Source organism: Schistocerca nitens, chromosome 5 (genome assembly GCF_023898315.1).
Source record: "Schistocerca nitens isolate TAMUIC-IGC-003100 chromosome 5, iqSchNite1.1, whole genome shotgun sequence".
Lineage (NCBI taxonomy): Eukaryota > Metazoa > Arthropoda > Insecta > Orthoptera > Acrididae > Schistocerca > Schistocerca nitens.
The window spans coordinates 546442338-546469250 of NC_064618.1; the positions used below are offsets into that span (position 1 = coordinate 546442338).

General features: G+C 41.1%; 1 long non-coding RNA gene across 1 annotated transcript in view; it reads right to left on the minus strand.

Annotated features, from left to right (window-relative positions):
• Nucleotides 1-21602, minus strand: part of LOC126260955 (uncharacterized) — a 30548-nt gene extending 8946 nt beyond the window's left edge. Inside the window, exons 1-2 of the long non-coding RNA XR_007546673.1 lie at nucleotides 21562-21602; nucleotides 17496-17577 (exon numbers count right to left, since the gene is read on the minus strand). This is a non-coding gene — a long non-coding RNA (uncharacterized LOC126260955). The remainder of the gene's footprint in view (nucleotides 1-17495; nucleotides 17578-21561) is intronic.
• Between the last annotated feature and the right edge of the window lie 5311 nt (nucleotides 21603-26913).

The window sequence follows — 26913 nt, forward strand, 5'->3', positions numbered from 1 at the left end:
TTTAATAATAAATTATTACTTATATTATAAATATGACCAATCTTATATACAAATGCTTCTTAAGCTCCTAGTGGGTAAACAGTCCCTTAATTTTGTTGGTTTTAGGACAAGCCAAGGGATAACTTCCCTTGTGTGGAATCCTCACTGTCTTACAAAGACCTGTGTATAAAAGTTGCCATTTACAGTGTATTTTGTGAAGAAGTGAAGATTTTAGGTGAATATTTAACAGAATATAGCCTCCTACCCAATATTTTTCCATTTGTTGAAATATTTTCTCATAGCAGACCTTTCTCAGGCATGCCTGCTTGGTCAGAGAGAGTAAGACTTTTCTTACTTCCTCTTCCCTGGAAAACTCTTATCTCTGTAAACATATGAGTGGATTTAACCATTCATTCTTCTCTTTCATCCTACTTACAAGTTTAGCTGGAGTGAAGTGTGTGTTGTACAGTAGCAAATAATTCACTACCTCTTCAATTAGCTCTAAATATTGTATACTCTTTGCTTGATTATTGTGTGCATAGGTTCTGATGAATCTGTTAAATTCTCGAAAGACAGCTGTTGTGGAATTTCCCTCAGGGTGAAAACATAGTATTCATGTGAAGATGTTTTCCATGTCTGACAAATGAAATTTAGTATTATCTGACAGGAGGGTAGCAGGCATGCCAACTGTTGGCAAATAACATCTACATCTACATGATTACTCTGCTATTCACAATAAAGTGCCTGGCAGAGGGTTCAATGAACCACCTTCAAGCTGTCTCTCTACAGTTCCACTCTCGAATGGCACATGGGAGAAACGAGCACTTAAATTTTTCAGTGCGATCCCTTATTTCTCTCATTTTATTGTGATGATCATTTCTCCCTGTGCAGGTGGGTGCCAACAGAATGTTTTTGCAATCGGAGTAGAAAACTGGTGATTGAAATTTCATGAGAAGATCCCATCGTACTGAAAAACGCCTTTGTTTTAATGATTGCCACTCCAATTCACGTATCATGTCTGTGACACTATCTCCCCTATTTCGCGATAATACAAAACGAGCTGTCCTTCTTTGTACTTTTCTGATGTCATCCGTCGATCCCACCTGATGCGGATCCCACACCGCACAGCAATACTCCAGAATAGGGCCGACAAGCGTGGTGTAAGCAGTCTCTTTAGTAGACCTATTGTAACTTCTAAGTGTTCTGCCAATGAATCACAGTCTTTGGTTTGCTCTACCCACAATATTATCTATGTGATCGTTCCAATTTAGGTTATTTGTAGTAATCCCTAAGTATTTAGCTGAATTTACAGCCTTCAGATTTGAGTGACTTATCATGTAATCGGAATTTAGCTAATTTCTTTTAGTATTCATGTGATAACTTCACACTTTTCTTTATTCAGGGTCAATTGCCACTTTTCACAACATACAGATATCTTATCTAAATCATTTTGCAATTTGTTTTGATCATCTGATGACTTTACAAGACAGTAAATGACAACATCATCTGCAAACAATCTAAGACAGCAACTCAGATTGTCTCCTATGTCGTTAATATAGATCAGGAACAATAGAGGGCCTATAACACTTCCTTGTGGAATGCCGGATATTACTTTTGTTTTACTCGATGACTTTCCGTCTATTTCTACGAACTGTGAGCTTTCTGACAGGAAATCACGAATCCAGTCACACAACTGAGGCAATACTCCGCAGGCATGCAATTTGGTTAGAAGACACTTGTGAGGAACAGTGTCAAAAGCCTTTTGGAAATCTAAAAATATGGAATCAATTTGACATCCCCTGTCAATAGCACTTATTACTTCAGGAGTATAAAGAGCTAGTAGTGTTCCATAAGAACGATATTTTCTGAATCCGTGCTGGCTATGAGTCAATAAATCATTTTCTTCAAGGTACTTCATAATGTTTGAATACAGTATATGTTCTAAAACCCTACTGCAAATCGACGTTAGTGATATAGGCCTGTAATTCAGCGGATTACTCCTACTTCCCTTTTTGGATATTGGTGTGACTTGAGCAATTTTCCAGCCTTTAGGTACAGATCTTACTGTGAGTCAGTAGTTGTATATAATTGCTAAATATGGAGCTACTTTATCAGCATACTCTGAGAGGAACCTGACTGGTATACAATCTGGACCGGAGGCCTTGCCTTTGTGAAGTGATTTAAGCTGCTTTGTTACACCAAGGATATCTACTTCTATGTTTCTCATCTTGGCAGTTGTTCTTGATTGGAATTCAGGAACATATACTTTGTCTTCTTTGGTGGAGGGGTTTTGGAAAACCGTGTTTAATAACTCTGCTTTAGTGGTACTGTCATCAGTGACTTCACCATTGTTATCGCACAGTGAAGGTATTGATTGCGTCTTGCCACTGGTGTGCTTTATGTATGACCAGAATCTCTTTGGATTTTCTGCCAGATTTCGAGACAGAATTTCATTGTGGAAATTATTAAATGTATCTCGCGTTGAAGTACGTGCCATATTTTGAACTTCCGTAAAACTTTGACAATCTTAGGGATTTGGCCTTCTTTTAAATTTGGCATGCTATTTTCGTTGTTTCTGCAACAATGATCTGACCCGTTTTGTGTACCATGGGGGATCAGTACCATCACTTATTAATTTATGTGGCATATATCTCTCAATTACTGTTGATACTATCTCTTTGAAAACATTCCACAACTTTTCTACACTTAAATGATCAGATCAGAAGGAGTGAAGACTGTCTCTTAAAAAGGAGTTAAGAGTATTTTTATCAGCTTTTTAAAATAGATACACCTTTCTTTTCTTTTTGATGGTTGTAGGTGTTACGGTATTCAGCCCAGCAGCAACTGCCTTGTGGTCGCTAATCCCTGTATTTGTCACAACACTCACTATTTGTCCAGGATTATTTGTTGCTAATAGGTCAAGTGTGCTTTCTCAACCATTTACGCTTTGAGTGGGCACAAGAACTAATTGTTCAAAATGATTTTCTGAGAAAGCATTCAGTACAATTTTGAATGACGTTTTATACCTGCCGCCAGCTTTAAACGTATAATTTTTCCAGCATATCGAGGGTTGATTGAAGTCACCACCAACTATAACTGTATGAGTGGGGTACTTATTTGAAATGAGACAAGTTTTCTTTGAACTGTTCAGCAACTATATCTTCTGAGTCGGGGGGTCGGTAAAATGATCCAATTAATAGTTAAGTCCAATTGTCAGGTATAACCTCTACCCATACTATTTCACACGAACTATCTACTTCAATTTTGCCACAAGGCAAACTATCTCTGACAGCAATAAATACTCCACCATCAACTGTATTTAAGCTATCCTTTCTAAACACTGTTAGATCGTTTGAAAAAATTTCGGCTGAAATTATTTCCACTTTAGCCAGCTCTCTGTACCTACAACTATTTGAGCTTCACTGCTTTCTATTAGGGCTTGGAGCTTTGGTTCTTTCCCAGCACAGCTAAGACAATTTACAACTACAATACCAATTGTTTCTTCAACTGCCTTACTGTATTTTACCTGCCCACTTTTAGGCGGATGTCTCATCTGTGGTTCCCTGAGACCCTCTAACCTAAAAAACCGCCCAGTCCCTTCCACACAGCCCCTGCTACCTGTGTAGCCGCCTCCTGTGTGTAGTGGACTCCTGACCTATTAAGCGGAACCCGGAAACCCACCACCCGATGGTGCAAGTCAAGGAATCTGCAGCCTACAAGGTCACAGAACTGCCTGAGCCTCTCATTCAGACCCTCCACTCAACTCTGCACCAAAGACCCATGGTCGGTTCTATCAATGATGCTGCAGATGGTGAGCTCCGTCTTCATCTCGGAAGCAAGACTGGCAGTCTTTACCATTTCCGCTAGCTGCCCGAAACCAGACAGAATCTGCTCCAATCCAAAGCGACACGTTATTGGTACTGGCATGAGCCACCACCTGCAGTTGGCTGCACCCTGTACTCTTCATGGCATCTGGAAGTACCCTTTCCACACCCAGAATGACTCTCTCCAGAATGCACATGGAGTGCACACTGGCTTCCTTCCCCTCCTTGGCAGCTATGTTCCTAAGGGGCCCCATTACGCACCTAATGTTGGAGCTACCAGCAAACCCACCTTCTGTGAATGCCCAGACCTTGTGGGCTGAGAAGCTTCCTCTGGAACAGGATGGATGACTGCATCCAGCTCAGAGACATCGTCAGCCACAGATAACGCCCGAAACCTGTTCGTCAAACGAACTGGGGAGGCCCTACGATCGGCCCCTCGGAAAGTTTTTCGCTGCCTGCCAGACTTTGGAATGATCACCCACTCGACAACAGGTGAGGGGTCAACTTCAGTGCAGGCAGTACCCGGGGCGGTCACAGCAGTAGACCAATCGGAGGACACGTGGGACGTGCTTGACGTCCCTTGCATCCCCACGTCCGATCCCCCACAATGACGTCCCTTGGCAGAGGCCTCAAGCTGTGTGACAGAAGCCAACGCAACCTGAACCTGCGAGCAAAGGGTCGCGAGCTCAGCTCGCATCTGTACACAACAATCACAGTTCCTATCTATTACTGCAGTCGCTCCTGCTTGAAGCTCGTAAAAATATGCAACAAACAAACGGTGTACTCGCCTTTATTAGGAGCAGGAACTAGTGGTGCTGCTCTCGCTGATGGTTTAACCAACACTGAGCTGTTCTAACTAAACGTAAACTAAAATAACTGTTTACTATTCTTTTAATGATCAGACCTGCTACAATAGATTTCGTAGCATGCACTTTAACATGCTTTGTTTACCTTACGTGATTAATGAGTGCTGCTTTCTTTATCCACAGGGCAGATTAAGTGTTACAACAATAGATCCTGTGGGAATGGACTTCCATTTAATACTGATATTTGTTGATAATATCAGGCTTGTTTCCAAATGTATATACAAACTGAAGTAGTAATTCTTTTAATTCTGCTTGTTACAATGAGGCAATAGTAGTAGAATGTATGATTTGACTTTTACTTGGTATTCAATATTTTCAACCAGACTACGATGTATGGGTGTACTATTCATGTATTTTGTCCTTGTCTTAAGTAGCTTTACCCTTAAGCCCTGGAAGTATTTACTATGCTCTATTTTTGTTTTTATTAACTCTACCACAATCTTTTGGCTATTGACTTTTAAAAAACTTCTACCTATAGAGAAATCAATTATAGCATCCTTCTCTTGTAGAAGTCAATGCCAACAAAGCATTCTACTATCATTTCACGTCAACTAAGAATGGGCATTTTATCACCCCACTTCTTATTTTAACTTCTACGTGCATTTGAAAGATTTAACATCAGTAGCTTCTATGATTTTACAATTTTTTACTGGGTACATGGGTACTTTAGTAACCTCATGAATTTTATTAAACAAACTGTACAACATAATACTCACCATATCACCTGTGTGTTACGGTCATAGTTGGTATCTTTCCCACTATGGCGTGTACAGAGGCTTGGACAGCCTTTTCATTCTGAATACGACATTTAAAATAGTCTGTAGTTAGTTCCTCACTGATGTCTGTGTCATTGCCGTAACATAACAGATTTACTTTATTACCCACATTGTTCCCGATCCATCTCACAGCCATTATTTGAGGACACAATGTGGCTGAAAATAATCTATTGACTATGAATTTGCAGGTTGTGGCTCCTCTGCCTCTTCAGCAATTTTCACAGTGGGGTTTTATGCCTGCCAATCATCTTCAAAAATATGGTTTTGTATGGGGACTTCATGCATATTATTATTATTATTATTATTATGCATGGATGGTTGGTCATGATTTTCTGTTTGGAAATTCAACCTATTGTTGCTGTGATTGTTATTATGGTTAAAGCAGTGCTTATTACATGGTTTTCTTTTTATTTGAGTTTGGTGGACTGTGATGAATCTGCTGTGCATTATTTGTGGGATGCAGCCTCACCTGCATCAAATATTTACCTGATTGTCTCTTGTATCACCGCGGTTGTACCATAGGATACGTGGTGAAGAGGATCTTGCTGCACTATTGTTGTTATGACCGTTTCATTTTAAATCTTGTTGTATACACCCAAGTGAATCCAGAACAGAAATAAAGTGTTCCAGGTTTCACATAATTGGACCAGTTTGTCCCTGTGATCCAGTGGTAGTTTAACCTTTAATATTTTTAGAATGTCCTTATTAGAAACAGGATTATCCCTAGTATTTTGTTTTATTTAGGTACTTTTCATAATACACTGTCTAATTATCTGAAAAGCTAAAATAGGTCATACAAATCACATTTTCTTGGATTATAATAATTTATAGATTAACTATTTATTTATGATGCTTATTTTTTAAATTTTACAGCTTCCATGATCACTTCCATCAATGCAATGTAAATTTTTGATAAACTATTTCATTCAGTGGTCGCTGACTTTAGTTCTTGTCTCCCTATCTGCAGAGTTTGTTGTCTTGCTGGGATGACAGCATGCTGACATGTGATTGAATGCCTCATGAAGTTTTCCTTGGACTTCCTGGATACTGCACCTGCAGTACTGTCCAAGATGAACCATGCTGACTCACTCCTTGGTACTGCTTTAGGATCCAACATCTTTAATGCCTGATGGCTATTAGGGACTGCCTCATCTTTGTAAAGTGGACAGTCCTGCAATTTATGTTCTGGACTGCTGCAGTTGCAGCTTTCATTCATATGTCTTTTGATTTTCTATAGGTACATAACATACCGGTCATTGCCAGTCAGGTAATGTATCAATCTCTCTGATGTTAAGGGGAAATTTGTATGTTCTCCCACCTGCACTTGAGAAGTCCCATTCATTTTGCCACAGTTGTAATTTGTGATCTCTTACTAACTTTCTTGCATTAGCCTCAGTTACAATCCTTTCCTTAAACAATAAAGGGTTCCTCTTTTCCTAATTTTCAAGTCCAGTGAGCATATTCCTAGAATTACTAACAAAGCATCATTCAGCATAGTGTAGTGGGTGCACGCTATCCTTAGTAGCACTCCTCATTAAACTCTTCTCTCTAATGATGCTGGTTTCACCAGCTGCAGTCTTTAAGCCCAAATGTTCACACCATATCCTACAACTGATGCTAATGTAGATTGGTAATATGCTCTGGTTGTTTTCAAGGGAAGCAGATATTGCCCGTTTGCAAAAGTTATAACTTTATTGATTACTTCTGTACCATTCCTGCCTGTTTCCTCTATATTATGAGCAAAGTTACTACATTCATCCAGAAATAGTTACATCATGTAATTTTATTTTAGAGTATGTTGCTACGTTCCCTTTCAGCAGGAGGTACATTGTTCAGTGAAGTGCTAGTGACAATTTACACTTTGATACCAGCCCTCAGGTTTATGGTGCCATGCTTTATATTTGTCTTCTGTAATTCTTCTGGAGTCACTACTTACAATGAAGAGCACAATGTCTGCAAATGCTGCCAGTTCACTTTTGTCACCGCTGTTATGTAACATCCGTAGTATGGGCTCCAGTGCTACATCCCAAACCTCTTGACCACTCACTGAGCCTTGTGAATAGTCTTTTGTTATTGTCTCTGTATTTTCTTTCCTGGGCATATTAAAGAATCATGTCTCCCATGGCAATAATCTCTCAGGCAGCTGTACAGCACTTCTGGACACTCCAGCTCCCTAAGACGACCAAAGAAAGTCAGCCACCATGGATTATCGAAAATACTATCATTATCAATGATAATCAATAGAGTGTATGAAAAATGAATATCTGTCACTAGTGAAATAGCCTTATTAATGACATCATTGACAACCCTCTTCTAAGCCTGTACACGTTAGGGCTCATTCTGTGTAGCAGACTATGATCTTGTAATCTCTTGCATAACAGTGTTTCAAATGTCTTGCCGAGATTGCTCAAAAGACAAATTGGTCTGTAGGATTTGGGTATCACTGCACCTTTGCCTTGCCCTTTACTAATTATCACCACACAGATCCTTCCTTGCAACAGACACTCCTTCCTGGACACCTCAAGACCAGTATTAGCTATGAAGACTAGCTCAAACTGCATATAATCTTGACAACTCTCCACAGTCTTGGTGGACTAAAGGGTGGCTTCCCCCTGAATGACACCTGTGATGAAGTGAATTCTTCATTGATTGTTCCGTGACTCTGTAGCACACCTTTAAATGATTTAGTGAATGCAATGTGATGAATACTTTTTTTTACGCAGAGTGAACACTTAAAATTGCCTATTCTTTAGCAAGTTTTCATCCAGTAGCACAGAAGACAATTGTGGTGTTGCCCCTATCCCCTAAAATACAGCATTAGGTGACATACCTTTTTTGAGGTGCCATGTCATGGATTGCGTGGCCCCTCCCACCGGAGGTTTGAATCCTCCCTCAGGCATGGGTGTGTGTGTTGTTCTTAGCATAAGTTAGTTTAAGTAGTGTGTATGACTAAGGACTGATGAGCTCAGCAGTTTGGTCCCTTAGGAATTCACACACATTTGAACATTTTGACATACCTTTGTGATGCAGGTCATTACTGTAACTTCCTTTATATACTGTAGGGCTACTATTTTCGTCCGCTACTCTGACATCAAAGGGTGGTGAGTCAATTACTTTTCATTCAAGTAATTTTAGCTCCTGTTGGACGTCACTAATCTGAGATGTGATATTATCTCGCCACTTCATCAAGTCTTTGTATAGTGGCATTTTAATTTGGTTTAACTCTACGTTAATTATTTCTGTGGGAGTTTCCCTCATGATAACACTTCAGTAACTGTCTGCTGAACAGTGCAAGGCAGTCCTGAATTTTTCCATCAATATGAGTTTCCCTGCTGGAAATCCATGTGGAATAATCTTTCTGAAAATTTTCCCTTTGTGTGCCCTATGGAAGTTTGATCTTCGCGTTTTGATCCACAGACAAATTCTCTATTTCTTAACCTAGTTTATGAACAGACTTTTTGAGTTTTGCTTGTTAGTCAGATAAATGTTTCATCACACCAGGCAAGGCCTTGTAGGCAGTTTTTAATGCTGTAATTTCGGTAGTTAAAGTGTCACATTGTAATGACAAATTTCTGATGTCATTTAATATGGTATTTTTGTGTAATGTTAAATTCGACGTGGTAGTTGTTAAGATTTTAAATTGACGGGAAATCTAAATACAGAATTCACCTTGTTTAGCTGACATTTCCTTCATCATATCCATTAAACAGCTAAGCATTGCAGTATTTGAATCTGGTACATGATTGGTGGTTGGATTAACTACAGGATTCATTACTTTGTTTTCAGTCCATGATTCTGTTTCATCTGATGAAGTGTCTACACCACCAATAACCGATCCAGTGAATTCACTCTTATTCGAATTAAATTCAACTGCTTGAAGCATTTTGGGTTTCCATTTTAGAAAATTTACCAACCTCTCCCATAATACACAGAAAGACTAATCATATATGTGAAATTGCATAATCCAAATTATTATCAACACACAAATGATTAATATTGCTGAGCGAGATTGTTCTGGAATATGACATTAGCAAAATGAAACAGCAAAATATTGCTGCGCCGTTGTTCATGCTCGTGATGGAGAGTCATCTATCTTGTATAAATTGGATTCCCACTATTGTTAAAGTTAACCTTTTAGCTGCTACAGACATGCTCTAGGCATTCTGTGCTGAGAGTGGCTTTTGTTGTGGCTGTACTGGTTTGTCTTCTATTTTCTTAATAGATTTATGTGCGCACTGTTCACATGGAAGTTACCAATAAAGTCACAGTATGCAGCCTTAGTGTGAGGATGCCAGCAGCTCAGTCTGCAAGCTGAAATCAGTAAAGCATTGTAAATGTGATTTAATTTCACCTCACTTGTATGTTTAATGTATATGATTGCACCTCAAGGTTTTAGCTGAAGTAGTGCCTCTCTGCACATATTGATGATTGACACCTTGTGCTTTGACATGCTACTGTTAATAGCAGTATATGATGGATTGTATTTCGTCAGCATCTTTCTCTCTATGAACTCTATAATACTACACACTAGTACTAGGACACTGAGCTTTCTCTATCTCAGTCATCACACCCAAGTCACTGTGGGGTGCTATGCCTACATTCACACCTTTAGATCCACTTTCACTCGATTAGCAAGCATTCTGCTAACAACTAGCTGAACCCTAAGTTCTACCTGTCGCTGTGCTCTGGCACAGTTGAAGAAGATCAGATCTGAAAAGTCACGAAGACATCCTGGGTACAATGACTGTTATTGCTACTGCTTTGGTGGCTCAGGCAAGAATGTCTGCTTCTCCTTATCTGTAAAAATAATAAAACCTACGTATAGCGAAAACAACCACACACAGAATTATAGTATCAGTTAGAGGTGGACAGAGTAAATTCTTATTGGTAATCTTCTTCTTCTCACCTGATTGCTGCTGTAGGTGGCGCTTCATACTGGGTAAAGTACAGACAATAGAAAGCGGTGCTCTTGCAGTCGAGCTACAAAAGTTAAAATTGCTGGAGGGATGGGGGCCTAGCTTCCACTAAATTGGCTGCTGGCATGATGGCATCGATGAACGCTCCTACAATGAGTGGGTGGGTGCAGATGGATGGTGCATGGAGAGGGGTGGCCTTCACATGATGATGTCAGTGATTCCAGTAACGTTGATGCTGATGTCATCAACTTCAGGAATGCTGATATCAGCTATTTTCTGGCCAAAATTCTTACTGCCTTCTTACTAGCAGCAAGGAGTATTGAATGGAGATGAAAATAGGAAAGACAAAAGTCATGAGAATAAGCGAGAAGGGAGCTCCAGTTAACATATTCCTTAATGGAAGAAAGATAGAACAAATAAAATCCTTTCTGTAGCTGGGAAGTTTAATGACATGGAGTGGAAGTTGTACAGAAGATACAAGGAGTAGAATGTTTATGGGGAATGGAACATTTGAAAAGTTGGAGCAGCTACTAACATATAGTAAAAATTCAATGGAGCTAAGGAAAAGATGAAATAAATGCTACGTGTGGATGGTAGTGTTACACAGGAGCGAAGCACAGACAGTTTAAAAGAAAGAAGAAAGATATTTCGAAAGTTTTGTAATACGATTTTGGAGAAGAATGCTTAAGGTGAAGTGGTTTGCCAGACTTAAGATGGAAGAAGTAATGAACAAAATAAGGGAAGAAGAAAAAAATCTTGGCTGGGACGTAGACTGTGCAGGCATTTTCTGTAACAAAGAGCTGTAGAGGGAAAAGTGGAAGGAATGAGAGGTAGGATGTGAATTGGAATGATAGATGAAATTAGACAAGGATGAAGGAAGATGGTTAGAACAGGATGCAATGGGGAGCCTTGTGCTGAAACCTGTCATAAGACATGTACATTAAAGAAGAAGAAAATATGCCGAAATTACTGGCTGTAGTCAGGCTACAGGTACTGTTGACTATGCTTTTTTTCAGGTAATCGGCTTTTATGCAACATTGCAAACGTCAGGCAGCGCTTCTTACCCATCAGCCTTGTTCCGTAGCTAAGGATATCAATACATGCAAATGACCTGCTCGAAAGTAAGTGTTCGAATCCTGGTAATGTAATAAATTTTCACCACCATTATTTGGCCAGAAAGAGGAGAAGACATTATGGCATAAAGTTTCTGAGCACCCATAATCTGTGTTAAATTCCAGACCAAGCAGCAGTTCTCATGGACTGAGGGACTGTATCACTTGATCACGATGATCGTGAATGGTGAGGAACAGGCTATAAGGGTTTTACACATCTTCATCGTAACAGCAGCAACGAGCACACAGACATGACTCGAAACTGCCGTTGCTATCATCACTGTCACCTTAACAAAAGCGCCGCCGATCATCTTGTCACAATGACACTTGTTTCATGCCTAGAGATCATTAGTAAATGCACTAGATGTCTTTACTACTAAGATGAAGTTTTGCTTATGCTGTGGAAACAAACAGTGCAAACTTTCCACACTTTTCACGTACCTACGTCATTAATTTAATGACTTCGAGACTTCCCTTAAACCACAGAGCTTGTATTTAATACTGGGGTAAGAAACAGTACAACCTTACCTTGTGAATTTTCCTCATGAATAAACGTACAGTATTATTTGCTAGAGAATATGGTCGTCAATCTCGAAGAGACAAACTTGACAGTTATTTCTGAATAGTCACTCAAGAGCATGAACGGAACTTTTATTAAAATTTAAGTACTTTAAGTTATGAAAAAATTAAGCCATCAAGTGCAACTTTGTATTTCTACTTTTGCAACCAGCATTATTGAATTATTTAAAATGAAATGATAATAATTATTGACTTAGCTGGTTTTTGTAAATCTTGCAAGATCCTAAAAGTCACATGAACCATGACAAAGCGACCATTTCAATAAATGAGCAATACTTTTGCCTGTCTTAGAACTGTGAATCTTTTAGTTGTTTATCAGAATTAAAATAATTCAGGTAGCAATATGAAATTAAGAAATGCATTTCTGAGTGCTGAAAGCATTTCATTTATACTCCTGTTGCATTCCATGAACCAAGCAATAGTGCACAAACATTATTATACTGTCTATAATTACTCTTTGATGAACAATATGACCTCGTAAAATGATTTGGGAGGAAGAGAATGTTAAGCCCTGAAGTAAGACCAATACACGTTATTATATATCATGACAATATATTGTCCACAACTAATTAACTCCAGATTTTCCTAAGATGATTGATCTTGTCTTCACATTTGTAAGTAGAAAAGAAAAACGTTCTTGCTTTTTAACTGAAGCATAGAAATGTAGCCAGTAAACAGTCAACACATTATGGTATCTTCATGTTTCTTTTGGACACGTAACTACTGCTCACCATATCGAATATCTTGGCCACAGTGCTTGCTGCACTTGCGGTGTTAGCTATTGCGGCGCAGGTATAGCCTCGAAAAAATTTTGCAACCGATGCAATTATATAATAGAGAGGAATTGTTAGCATACTGTAAATACACCATGCCGACGTCTCCATTTACCATTGTGCAACATTTTACTGCACCAGATTAACTGCTTGTTGAGCGCACTAGCCGTCGACTGCACTGTACTGCTACGATTGACTGTTAGCTGAGCTCTCTTTACACGTTCTACATCTACATTCATACTCCGCAAGCCACCCAACGGTGTGTGGCGGAGGGCACTTTACGTGCCACTGTCATTACCTCCCTTTCCTGTTCCAGTCGCGTATGGTTCGCGGGAAGAACGACTGTCTGAAAGCCTCCGTGCGCGCTCTAATCTCTCTAATTTTACATTCGTGATCTCCTCGGGAGGTATAAGTAGGGGGAAGCAATATACTCGATACCTCATCCAGAAACGCACCCTCTCGAAACCTGGCGAGCAAGCTACACCGCGATGCAGAGCGCCTCTCTTGCAGAGTCTGCCACTTGAGTTTATTAAACATCACCGTAACGCTATCACGGTTACCAAATAACCCTGTGACGCGCCAAGGCGAGAAAAAGGCGCTAAACTAAAAGACTTAGTACATTAACTGTTTCTGTGGTTGAAGGCCACGTTCAGAAATTTGTTAGAAAATCATTTCCTCAGAAGAAATCAGTTATTTACAAACATTACTAACGAAATTAACCTGATGTCAACATCGTTTCAATGAAACAAAATATAAGTACTTATTACAGAATTACCCACAGTTGATCAGTGGTTTTAAAGACAGACAATGAGTGAATTATAGTGTTGTTACATTTCAAACCACTGCAGCTACATACTGCTGGCTGCAGTCGGGTCAATACCACATGACGTTAGATATATAGCCTCTTACCCTTGCGATACAAAACGCCCTCATTTGAAACAACAATATGTTGGCGGAACGAATGACTTAAAAGAGTTAGGCATGGTCTTGCTCTTTAGAGAGCAGTTGATCAAATGGTAAGAGAGTGTTGGATATTCTTCTTCTGCTTCTCCTTCTTCTTTCATTCCAATGAATTTTAGGACATGTCACCCATTAAGGCTTTCATCATTCATACCTCTTTCGGGGTCTTATTTCCTTCGACCCATTGCCTTTTAGTTGTAAACTATTGTTCTTATTCTGCTATTTTCCATTGTATTTAAATGCGCTTTCTACCCCTTCTTCCAATTTTTAATTTTATCGTTGACACTAAAAAACTTCGAGCTCTTGTTTGACCAAACTGTTACTTATCTTATTCAAAATGTTCATCCCTGCTGCGTCAACTTGGATTTTTTCTTTTTCGGTCACATCCAATGTTCCGATTCCATAAAGAAGTACTGCCAAAGCAAAAACTAAAAATAATGGGTTATGTTAGTATTTTTGGATTTCCTTTTTGATCGTTTTTAATTTTTCTACACATGGCTTTTAACCTGTTTAGTTTTATCTGTTTCATCATAAATGGCATCGAAGCTTAAATAGCAAAAACGGACAACAGGTCGTTGGATCCCAGAATATTTTGTAGACTTAAATAAAACCTGTCTCTACTTCCTACGTTTTTTTCCTTTACATCGAAGTCTACGTAATTTACGTAATTGCGTATGGCAAACAATGCTGCTAGGCACTTCAAGGTACCTTTAAATTGTTAATCAGTATGCAAGATGGACAAGTTGAGCAGAGCCTGTACTTTGGCCGTCAAGATCATTTGACAGTCGCCTTGATTTTTATGTCTGCAATCGTCTCAAAAGTGAAGTGTATAGCACTCCCGGTGGGATGGTTGACCAACTGGAGTAGTGGATAGTACAGTTCTTGTCAAGATTTACGTGCTGATCTGGAGTTACTTGAAAGAATTCGTAACTTACTGCAGAAACGAGAACAACATTGCATCCAAATGCCAAGATGACACGTGAAACACATCCTTTAACAGGCACACTACAAAGGAATTACCCGAATGGGATGGAAATCGGTAGATGTGACGTGCTTGTGCAGACAAACAAATGATTAAAATTTCAGAAAAAAATGGATGATTTGTTCAAGAGAAACTGAACAAGTCAAAAATGCTTGGGCCAACTTTGGCCCTTGTGGAAGCAGTTATACGGCCAGGTACTGATTGACAGAGTTGATGGATGTCCTCCTGAGGGATATAGTCTCAAATTCTTCCTATTAGTGTGTTAGATACTCAAAATCCCAAGATGGTTGGAGGGTGGTGCCCACAATGTTCCAAGCATTCTCAGTTGGGGAGAGATCTGGCGACCTTGCTGGCCAAGTTAGGGTTTGGCAAGCTCGAAGACAAGCAGTAGAAACTCTCACCATGTGTGGGCTGGCATTATCTGGCTGAAATGTAAGCCCAGGATGGATTGCAATGAAGGGCAACGAAAGGAGGCGTAGAATATCGTCGGCGTACCTCTGTGCTGTAAAGGTGCCGCGGATGACAACCAAACGAATTCTGCTGTGAAATGAAATGACTCCTAGGATAATCAATCCTAGTTGTAGGGCTGTATGGCGGGAGACAGTCACATTGGTATCCCACCGTTGTCTAGGGCGTCTCCAGGCACGTCTTCAGTCTGGAATTGTCATCACTGATGAGTCCCGCTTCGGACTGATCCCTGAAGACCAGGAAAGACATGTCTGGAGACGCCCTGAACAGTAGTGGTTTACCTGCCATTCATCCTGACCACCAGGAGTAATGGTCTGGGTGCCTTTTATCTTCGTAGGAGGACCCCTTTGATTGTCATCTGCGGTACCCCAACAACCACAGCGTACGACGACGATATCCTATGTCCCGTTTTGTTGCCTTTCATGACAAGCCGCCCTGGATTTTTATTTCAGCAAGATAATGCCTGCCTGAACACGGAGAGAGTTTCTACTGCTTGTCTTCTCACTTACCAAACCATACATTGGCCAGCAAGGTCGTTGGATCTCTCCCTAATTGAGAAAGATTGGAGCACTCTGGGCAGGGCTCGATATTTTGACGATGTAACGCTCCAATTGGACAGACTTTGGTATGATATTCCTCAGGAGGACATCGAACAACTCTGTCAATCAATGCCAAGTCGAATAACAGCTTGCATAAGGGCCAGAGCTGGACCAATACATTGTTGACTTGTTCGGTTTGTGAAGCTATTTTCGTAAATAAATCATCCAATTTTTCTGAAATTGTAATCATTTGTTTGTAAGTACATGTACCTCACATCAACCGACTTCCATCCCATTCGGATAATTCCTTCATACTGCATCGTTTTCTTTCTTTCTTTTTTGTCTTAGAGCGTATATTTATATTACCGAGGACAAGATTTAATACTGCTAGGGACAACACGTTCGCAATTCTCTCGCAAGCAGGCCGTTTGTAGGCCTATGTTTACTGGTACAGTTTTTATTCTGCTATCGTGTATTTTCTCAGATGTTTATTGACTGAATAATACACTATTGTCATGAACAGTTGCTAAACATTCTATTAAAATGTAATGACAGGAAGGGGAGTGTGATTGTCTTAATTGTGCTTTCTGAAGTACATAACAATTTGTTCTCCAAAATGAGTGCTGTTCTTATGGTCTCCTTTTCAATTAATTAAGACTGTTTCTGGGGAGTATAGTAATTACCAATACTTCCTGTGCAACAAAAGCGTATGTCTGTATTTAAGGACGTATCACAATTTGTTTGTGCGCAAAAAATTGTTAACGGTGTCTCTATATTTACTGTACTGGACATTTTTCTCCTTTTGAGTATGATGGAGCTTATATTCAAACCATTTTTATTGATTTAGTTCTCCGAAGTCATGCATCTATTAACTGCAAGCTAGGTTCACGATTACATGTCTGTTCGCGATTGTGACGTCACGCTCAACTGCCGGGTGAGGTAGAGAGGCGGCCGTGAACGAAAGGGAAACCCCGTGCTCTTGTGACTGTCATGCTAAAGAGAACAAACGGGGAACATTAACAAGAGCTACTTAAGATCGTTTGATCACTGAGTTTTTAACGGAGAATAGACGGCAATGTCTTCAATTAACGTTGACCGCCACAGCGAGACCGAGCAGAAGCACGTCCCGCTTACTGCTTGTTTGGTCACTGCACAACAGTTGCTTATTCTGTTTGAAGCATCTTTGTCGACGGCGTGAGATTGTTAGACAGTACTGGTACGTTGAAGAGCTTTATTTCCTTTGTCAGTTACCGTCAAGCACTTCTCCTAACCTATTGATCAATTATTCTTAAATGCCGTTCTTCAGATTAAATCGTTCCTTTCAGCCAAACGGATATCCAGAGCTACCACCCTGACTCTAATGAAAGAGCTTCTGATTTTCGAAAAGCATTTAGGAAGATAATCGGTATTCGATATTTCGCTGTTGCTCAGCTATAAGAGTCACGGGAGGAGAGGAGATACGGAGTTAGTCGCTATGAATCTGCAGTGCCTGAGACCAGCCTCTCCAGTGAGCTGGGAGCTTACAGGTAAAGAGGCATTGTAAGGAAATTATGATGTGGTATATCCGAAACTTGTGAAATACTCTGTCATCGCTTTCGGATGGCATGGACGTACCATTTAAAAGTTTTCACACTTTCAGTACTGCGAGTGCGCAAAAATTATGTACGATGATTCCGAGTCGAAGAGAACGAGAAAAATTAAAAATATATTTACGTACTTACTCATTGGTTCTCAGTGCGAATATATCTGTTATTAAAATGACGTGTGGATATGCCTTGTGAGGTAAGAAAACTGCAGTCGCATCTGCAAAAAAGATAAAACAGTTCCTTATCCTCACTAGAGATCTTTTTTATTTCATATAACGCAAACCAATTGGAAGAATACTTAAAAATGATAATTTAAACGTTTATAAAGAATACGAGTGTTTAAAAAAATTCTTTCTGAATTAACTGTTTCAGTGCAACTTCACCTAAAGACGGAAATGTCACTCAGGTGTATTATATTTTAACATAGAATTAAATCAGTTAATACCAACAGCCATGTTTTAAATTATGTGACACAAATTCGCTAGCCCGTTTAGCCCTGGATAACACAGCTCACATCGATGTTCAATACAATTTCGATATTCACTCTTCATAAACGTTATTCGTTAGCAAGGCATAAAGGTGACCTGAAACTACAGTGACCTGGTAAATATCTGTAAGTTTTAATTGAAGCTGAGGAGATGGCAGGAGTGACATATTTCGGCGGTCTTCTTGGCCTTCACGTAACTGGGTTAGAGCAAGCTACCCACTTCTTCCGAAGTCTAGCAAGGGTGACAGCCCGCCGGGCGCGGTGTCGGAACATTGTCGCAATACTTATGGATAAAGGTATTCCTGATTTGATTAATGATGTATGAAATATGTCGCCACTGTCTTTCGGACATTGAGCACTGCAATATCACGTGACTGAAATGCGCAAGTTCATGTGGGTGAGCCTTGCAGCACGGAGATGTCAGATGTCTGTCTATCTACGCTGAACAGATATGATGAACAACAGTCTGACAACAATGTGATGCGAGGTGCATAAGTGGTCTTGCCTAAGAAAACCATATCTTTTAAGTATAGTTTGGTTTTTTTTTATTTTTATTTTTTGCGTGCTCCGTGGGTCGTTTCGGGACAACACACCGTGATGTGGAACGCTCAGTAGGTTCACAAATAAGATTAATTTACTTTGTGAAAACACTATTATATGCTGGCTACTTACCAAACAAGATTTTTTGTTTTTATCTTTGATAAATGTGATCCAAAGAGTTCCAATCTACTCAGGAATTCACCTAAGGAGAAGGAGTTACCAAGGAGAAATGATTTCAATTTTTTCTTAAAACTTTTGTTATCTGCCATCACCGTTAATTCCTACTAGAGGTAATTAGATATTTTTATGTCTGCAAACTTGCTCCTATCAGGCTGTTTTTTTTTTTTTTTTTTTTTTTTTTTTTTTTTTTTTTTTGTATATTCTCGTCCCTTTGTCAGTTGGGAGGACTGCTACATTTCTTCCTGTTCCTGTAACATCTGCATCTTGACGACAGAGATTCAGCCTGTCTGTACAGTAGAGGAAATCTGACTCACTGCTTCGCCGGCTGTCCTAGCATCTCATCTTGTGTCATGCCGAAGTATCCCCTGAGCCAAGGCAACTATTATTTCGTCTGTCTGGAATCTGGTCATTGTGCTTCCACGAAAAATACACGATAGTAGCATCCAAACAAATTTGTTACATATGTCAGCAATTTATGAACACTGAGAGCTGCTCAGCAGTAATGCTGTACAAGTAACAACTAAATTTTGAACTACAGGTCATACGTAACCAGTACTGTATGGGCACCTACTTACTAAAATACTGTGTGAAGCCCTTTCATTCGAGATGTATGTTGCTATTGATGTATCTTGGGTATAAGCGTACCATCTGACAACTTGGTAACAAAATAAAAATAGTTTTATGATTACTGTATTAACTTTGTGGATATTTAATATTTATAAATTAGAAGCCATATATAAACTTTTGGCTATTTTTTATCTTAGCACATGAAAAAATTAACGTTCATTATATCAGTAATATTACACATTTCTGATATTTGTGCCAGTTTACACGAAATCAATAGATCATTTATGAATTCACACACTGTCACGCTAACTTTAAGAAAATCCTATGTTTACATCTGATGCTTAATTTTCAGGTTTAAAACTAGCTTGTACTGATCGTACTGATATTGCCGTTACGGAATAATATGTTTTTGGTACATAAGCAAGTTGTCCATGGATGCCACGATTTCGTTCTACTTCTGCATCTACATACATACGTCGCAAGCTACCGTACGGTGCGTGGTGGAGGGTACTACTAATCGCTTCCTTTCCTGTTCCATTTGGAGATACAGCGAGGGAAAAACGGCTATGTACATGAGCTGTAATTTCATGTATCATATCTTGGCGGTCCTAACACGAAATGTATGTTGGCAGAATTCTGCAGTCAGCCTCAAATGTCGGTTCTCTAAATACACTATGTGATCAAAAGTATCCAGACAGCCCCAAAAACATACGATTTTCACATTAGGTTCATTTTTCTGCCACCTACTGCCAGGTAATCCGTATCAGCGGACTCAGTAGTCATTACAAATTGTGAGAGAGCGGAAAGGGGCGCTCCGCGGAACTCACAGACTTCGAACCGGGTCAGGTGATTTGGTGTCACTTGTGTCATACGTTTGTACGCGAGATCTCTACACTCCTAAACAACCATAGGTCCACTGTTTCCGATGCGATAGCGAGGTGGAAACGTGGAGGGACACATACAGCACAAAAGTGTACAGGCCGACCTCGTCTGTTGACTGACAGAGACCGCCGACAACTGAAGAGGGTCGTAATGTGTAATAGGCAGACATCTATCCAGACCATCATACAGGAATTCCAAACTGCATCAGGATCCACTGCTTTACTATGAAAGTTAGGCAGGAGGTGAGAAAACTTGGATTTCATGGTCGAGCGGCTGCTCATAAGCCACACACCACGCCGGTAAATGTCAAACGACGCCTCGCTTGGTGTAAGGGGCGTAAACATTGGACGATTGAACAGTGGAAAAATGTTATGTGCAGTGATGAATCACGGTACACAATATGACGATCCGATGGCAGGATGTGGGTGTGGCGAATGCCAGATGAACGTCATCTGCCAGCGTGTGTAGTGCCAACAGTAAAATTCCGAGGCGGTAGTGTTATGGTGGTCATGTTTTTCATTGGGGGGGCTTGCACCCCTTGTTGTTTGGCGTGGCACTATCACAGGACAGGCCAACATTGATGTTTTAAGCACCTTCTTGCTTCCCATTGTTGAAGAGCGATTCGGAGATGGCGATTGCATCTTTCAAAACGATCGAGAACCTGTTCATAATAGACGACCTGACCCGTGGCGGTGTAGTTACACGACGATAACATCCCTGTAATGGACCGTCGTGCAGAGAGTCCTGACCTGAATCCTATAGAACACCTTTGGGATGTTTTGCAACACCAACTTCGTGGCAGGCCTCACCGACCGACATCGATACCTCTCCTCAGTGCAACACTCTGTGAAGAATGGGCTGCCATTCTCCAAGAAACCTTCCAGCACCTGATTGAACGTATGCCTGTGGGAGTGGAAGCTGCCATCGAGGCTAAGGGTGCGCCAACACCATACTGAATTCCAGCATTACCGATATGGAGGGCGCCACGAACTTGTAAGTCATTTTCATCCAGGTGTCCGGATACTTTCGATCCCATAGTGTATTCTGAGTAGCGTTCCTCGAAAAGAACGTCGTCTTCCCTCCAAGGTTTCGCATTTCACTCCCGAAGCGTCTCTGTAACATCTGCGTGTTGTTCGAATCTGCCAATAAAGAATCAAGCAGCCCGCCTCTGACTTGCTTCGATGTCTTCCTTTAATACGACCTGATGCAGGTCCCAAACACTCGAGCAGTACTTTAGAATAGGTCACAAGAGCGTCCTACAAGCGGTATCCTTTACAGATGAATCACACTTCCCTAAAATGCTCCCAATAATCCCAACTACAGTCGTTACATGCTTGTTCCATTTCATATTGCTTCGCAACATTACGCCCAGATATTTAAACAACGTGATTGTGTCAAGAAGGACACAACTAACGCTGTATTCGGACAATTTTTCCTACTCATCCGCATTAACTTACATTTTTCTACTATTAGAGCCAGCTGTCATAAATAACATCAACTAGAAATTTTGTCTAAGTCATCTTATATCATCCTACAGGCACTCACCTTCGACACCATCCCGTACACCAGAGCATCGTCAGCAAACAACCGCAGACTGCTGCCCACCCTGTCCGCCATTTAAAGTTTTAAATATTAATCTTATCTTTTTATCTTTACCTGTCAGCGAAGTCAGCTAAATCCTCGCACGCCTTCACATCTGACGCATCACAGACGTGCCCATACTCAGCACCTGTAATATGAGTTGGAGAGATGTTCTCTCCACTGATACTGTCTAGTTGCTGTACGTCTTTTAGTTTTTGCACAGTCGTCTTTTGAAACCCCGGAGGTTCTTACGAATAACCTGGTACTAGATGTAATGCTGATTCAAGGGATTCGTATGCAGCGTATAGTTTCCTAGAGCAACTAACTGTGATACCTATTTGCGTTAACTACCAATGTGTGCATAAGAACAGTTTTGTCCAGGTAACCGATTATTTGGGTGAGACACAAATATACAATGAAGAGCCAAAGAAACTGGTACAGTTGCCTAATATCGTGTAGGGCCCCAGCGAGCAAGCAGAAGTGCCGCAACACGACATGGCATGGACTCGACTAATGTCTGAATTAGTGCTGGAGGGAACTGACACCATGAATCCTGCAGGGCTGCCCATAAATCCATAAGATCAGGATGCGGTGGAGATCTCGTCGCAAGGCATCCCAAACATGCTCAATAATGTTCATGTTGGGGAGTCTGGTGGCCAGCGGAAGCGTTTCAATTCAGAAGAAGTTCCTGGAGCCATTCTGTAACAACTCTGGACATGTGGGGTGCCGCATTGTCTTGCTGGAATTGCCCGAGTCCTTCTGAATGCACAATGGACATGAATGGATGCAGGTGATCAGACAGGATGCTTACGTACGTGTCACCTGTCAGAGTCGTATCTAGACGTATCAGGGGTCCCATATCACTCCAACTGCACACGCCCCACACCATTACAGAGCCTTCACCAGCTTGAACATACTGACATGCAGGCTTCATGGATTCATGAGGTTGTCTCCATACCAGTACACGTCCATCCGCTCTATACAATTTGAAACGAGACTCGTCCGACCAGGAAACATGTTTCTAGGCATCAACAGTCCAACGTTGGTGTCGATGGGCCAGGCGAGGCGTAAAGCTTTGTGTCGTGCAGTCATAAAAGGGTACACGAGTGGGACTTCGTCTCCAAAAGCCCATATCAGTGACACTTGTTGATGGTCCAGTACTGAAATCTGCAACAATTTTCGGAAGGGTTGCACTTCTGTAAAGTTGAACGATTCTCTTCAGTCATCGTTGGTCCCGTTCTTGCAAGATCCTTTTCCGGCCGCAGCGATGTTGGAGATTTGATGTTTTACCAGACTGCTGATATTTACGGTACACTCGTGAAATGGTCGTACGGGAAAATCCCTACTCCAGGGAAGCTGTGTCCCATCGCTCGTGCGCAGACTAAACACCACGTTCAAATTCACTGAAATGTTGCCATTGTAGCAGCAGTAACCGATCTAACAACTGCGCCAGACACTTGTCTTATATAGGCGTTGCCGACCGCAGCGCCGTATTCTGCCTGTTTACATATCTCTGCATTTGAATACTCTTGCCTATACGTTTCTTTGGCGCTTCAGTGTAGTTGACATTCGCTGCTTGGTGGAGTTGCTGATGTAGGGTGTATTCTTACCATGAGATTGCATTCCGCAGAAGGGAAGGTGAACTCTGGATTAGAAAGATAAAGACAGACTCTAAGAAACGGACAGTGTAGATGCTATATGTGAGCTGTAGCTGATAAAAGTTGATGCAAAAGCAACGAACTGGTTTCAGGTGCCATGGAAAAAACTGAGGTAAACTAATGCGCTGTTATTGTCGGACATGGAGCAAGGGTAGATTGAGAGGCAGCATGGAGAGCAGCAGTGGCGACAGGGAGGCCCATCTTTCAGCGTAATGCGCGAGGAGAGTGACGGCGAGCGTCCATCTAATGTAACGGGCCGAAGTACTCAGGGATCGCATGGGATATGCTTTCTGAAGATCTCCTAAAGTAATAATAACGTGAATAATGGTGTAAAATATGGGCAAAAGGCGCAGAGGCGCTGAAAAGGATATTGCGAGCATATTATATTATACTAGTTGAGTATTCGGCATTGCCTGGGTGTGTGCTTATCCCAATTCTGTTTGTCCATGTGTTGCTTCCGCTCACTCTCCGTTCATCTCCCTCATCCTCCTCTCTGCCAGTCTCCTTCTCCTTCTCTCTCTGCCCACCTCCTGCACCGCCGCTCTCACTCTCTGTCTCCTCCTGCCCCTCTCTCTGTCCATCTGCTACTCCTCCCTCTCTCTGTCTATCTAGTCCTCCCCACTCTCTCGGTCCATCAGCTTCCGCCCTCCCCTTCCCCTCCCCCCCCCCTCAGCCCATCTGCTCCTCCCTCCTCTCAGACCATCTCTTCCTGCCTCCTTTATCTACTCCTCACTCCTTATTTCCTCCTCCTCCCTCTCTATGCCCATCTCTCCTCTGCATTTCTCTGTTCATCCCCTCCTCCTCCTCTATCTGTCCATCTCCTTCTTCCTTCACTTTTCTCTCTCCACTTTATCCCCCCATCCCAACAGGAGGGTTCTGGTCCTTACTCCCGCAGCATTTCTTTCAGACAGTGAATAATTTGTAGCCTACACCAAGTTTGGTTGAAACCGATCCAGGGGTTTAGGAGGAGTTTCTTAGCCCTGGCGCTGCCCGCATATGCACATGCCACAAATATTTCTCATATATTTAATATAAAAAAAATGGCTCTGAGCACTATGGGACTCAACTGCTGAGGTCATTAGTCCCCTAGAACTTAGAACTAGTTAAACCGAACTAACCTAAGGACATCACAAACATCCATGCCCGAGGCAGGATTCGAACCTGCGACCGTAGCGGTCTTGCGGTTCCAGACTGCAGCGCCTTTAACCGCACGGCCACTTCGGCCGGCATATTTAATATATTTCACACATATTTGTAAACATATTTCACCTGTATCTCTTGTGAATTTCGCCATTAAGTTTCATTTTCACAGAGCTCAATGTTCATGACGCCATGTCTTCACAACTACGTGTAGTACAATGATCAAATTTTGAGGATCCACTCGGCGGAACATGTGGATACTGCCAGGGAAATGTGTTGCGAACAGTATTCGTAGCAGCAGAAGAAGTAATAAATTCAAACGGCATTCATGATGCAGATGTTCTTCAATCATCTCAGTGTTTATGACATCATATCTCTTGATATACTTGTCGTACAGTGATAAGATTTTGTAGGCACAATCATCAGAATATGTGGATACTGTCTGCGAAATATGCCGCGAATACAGTTTGTAGCAAAGAAGTTATAAATTAAAATGTCATGCCTGATGCCACACTTTTACTGCATGAACAGCAAAAATGTACCACGCGATAAAATTCTTTCCTTTCATAATTTTTTCGGGGTTGTCAGTGGGAAAAGGTTTCTTAAAGGTTTGATATTGGGTGCAGAGCTTGTTGCAAGTCCCTAAGTGCTCTCATTACTAAATACTTGATGAAAGAGTCTGAGTAATCGCGCGTCATGGACTACACTGCTTTTTCATTTCCAGTCCCACCCCTGTGATAGGTATGTGGTTCTTCCCCAACAGCGGTTATTGCCTGACATTAATTGATATGTGTACCAAGTTTAGTTGAAATCGGTGCAGCAGTTTACAGAGAGGTATGGAACATACGTACGTACATACATACACACACATACATTCATAATATGTGTGGATTAATATTGATCATTTTGGAGTAAAAAGAACTAGCACTATATATTCCTTAATCAAAGTAACTGAAGGAATGGGCGAAGATGACTGCAGGAACTGGGAACAGGGGACGGGGTTGGGTGATAGTGATAGGGGAAGGGGCGGGGGGATGGCTGGACGGCTGTATATTTAATTTATAAACTTTACTAGCAGAGATGCCAAACCAACCGAGAGACTATAGAACCTGCTAGAAAGCCACACATTCAATAGTACAAAGCGAGCCTCAAATGAGGAAAAGATTAGTTGCAAGGTGCTGCAAGATTCTTAAAGGCATACCGAGTTAGTGCATAAGGCTTTAGGCAAGTGACAGACTTCCAGTCCAGTTCAATACTCAGTCGGACCTATGGTTTTTTCTTCACTTATCCCGTTCCTCACGTCTAGCAATGGTATAGTAATGTATAAAAGCACCGTCGTTAGTAGTGTAATTTAAATTGTTGGTTCCCCTGAAACTGACTGGATAAGTCAGTTCAAGGATTGGAGGGAGTAAAGGGAAAACTATGCCCAATATTCTCTGCCTAGAAAAACAGTGTGGTCTTCGAATCGAGTTTCGCGTTGAGCACAGCTTTACATTTAAAACACAGACGTGAGGCTCATGGAAGTAAAAAGGGACGATGAGATGAAATCACGAAGCTGTGTTGACCGAGATAATAAGTAAGTTGAGACAGGAACAGAATCAAATAAATGAGGAATAATGACAGAGGCTCTAGAGGTATATGAGTATACACACAAAATCTTAAAAGAAAATAAGGCGAAAACATTTAATTGATGATGCCACGTTATGCACAAAAGAATAAAAGGTCTGCCGAAATGTGAGAAGAGAGATATAATCGACTCGAAGAACGGACCTTAAATGTAAATGAAGAACAGTTTGCTCTGTTTTTAAATCTGATAACTCTCACAAAAATTGTACTGGGACGGTGGGATTCGATACGAAATCACAAAAAAGCAGAATGAGAAGTTAGAGGTGCGAATTAGTTCAACCTATTAACTATGGTTTCATTAAGGGAGAGGCTCGACAGGGGCAGAGACTTCAGTGATGATAATTAATAAATGAGGTGTAAATTTCACGTTTTAGGTACTAGTTGCAAGTTGCACGTCTTCTCAGACAGTTTGGAGGGTTACTGCTTTGATAGAAGAAACAATGAATACATGAGAGGTGGGTTGGGAGGCGATGCATGGGCACTGAGAACCGGTAACGACTACCACAATATGAAGATCTCGACAAATTGTTTCTGAAACAATATACACACATCAAAAAAAGTTTTGCATCACCTCGGTTCCGAGAGTTCCGGAACCTGTACAGAAAATTGGAATAGAGATCAACATAAACATCATTTTCGCCCTTTTTATTGCTCATGAAAACCACACATTTCACGTTGTACCACCATACAGCGAGACCTTCAGAGGTGGTGATCCAGATTGCTTTACACACCGGTACCTCTAATACCAAGTAGCACGTTATCTTGCATTGATGCATGCCTGTATTCGTCGTTGCATACTATCCACAAGTTCATCAAGGCACTGTTCATCTACATCTACATCTACATCCATACTCCGCAAGCCCCTGACGGTGTGTGGCGGAGGGTACCTTGA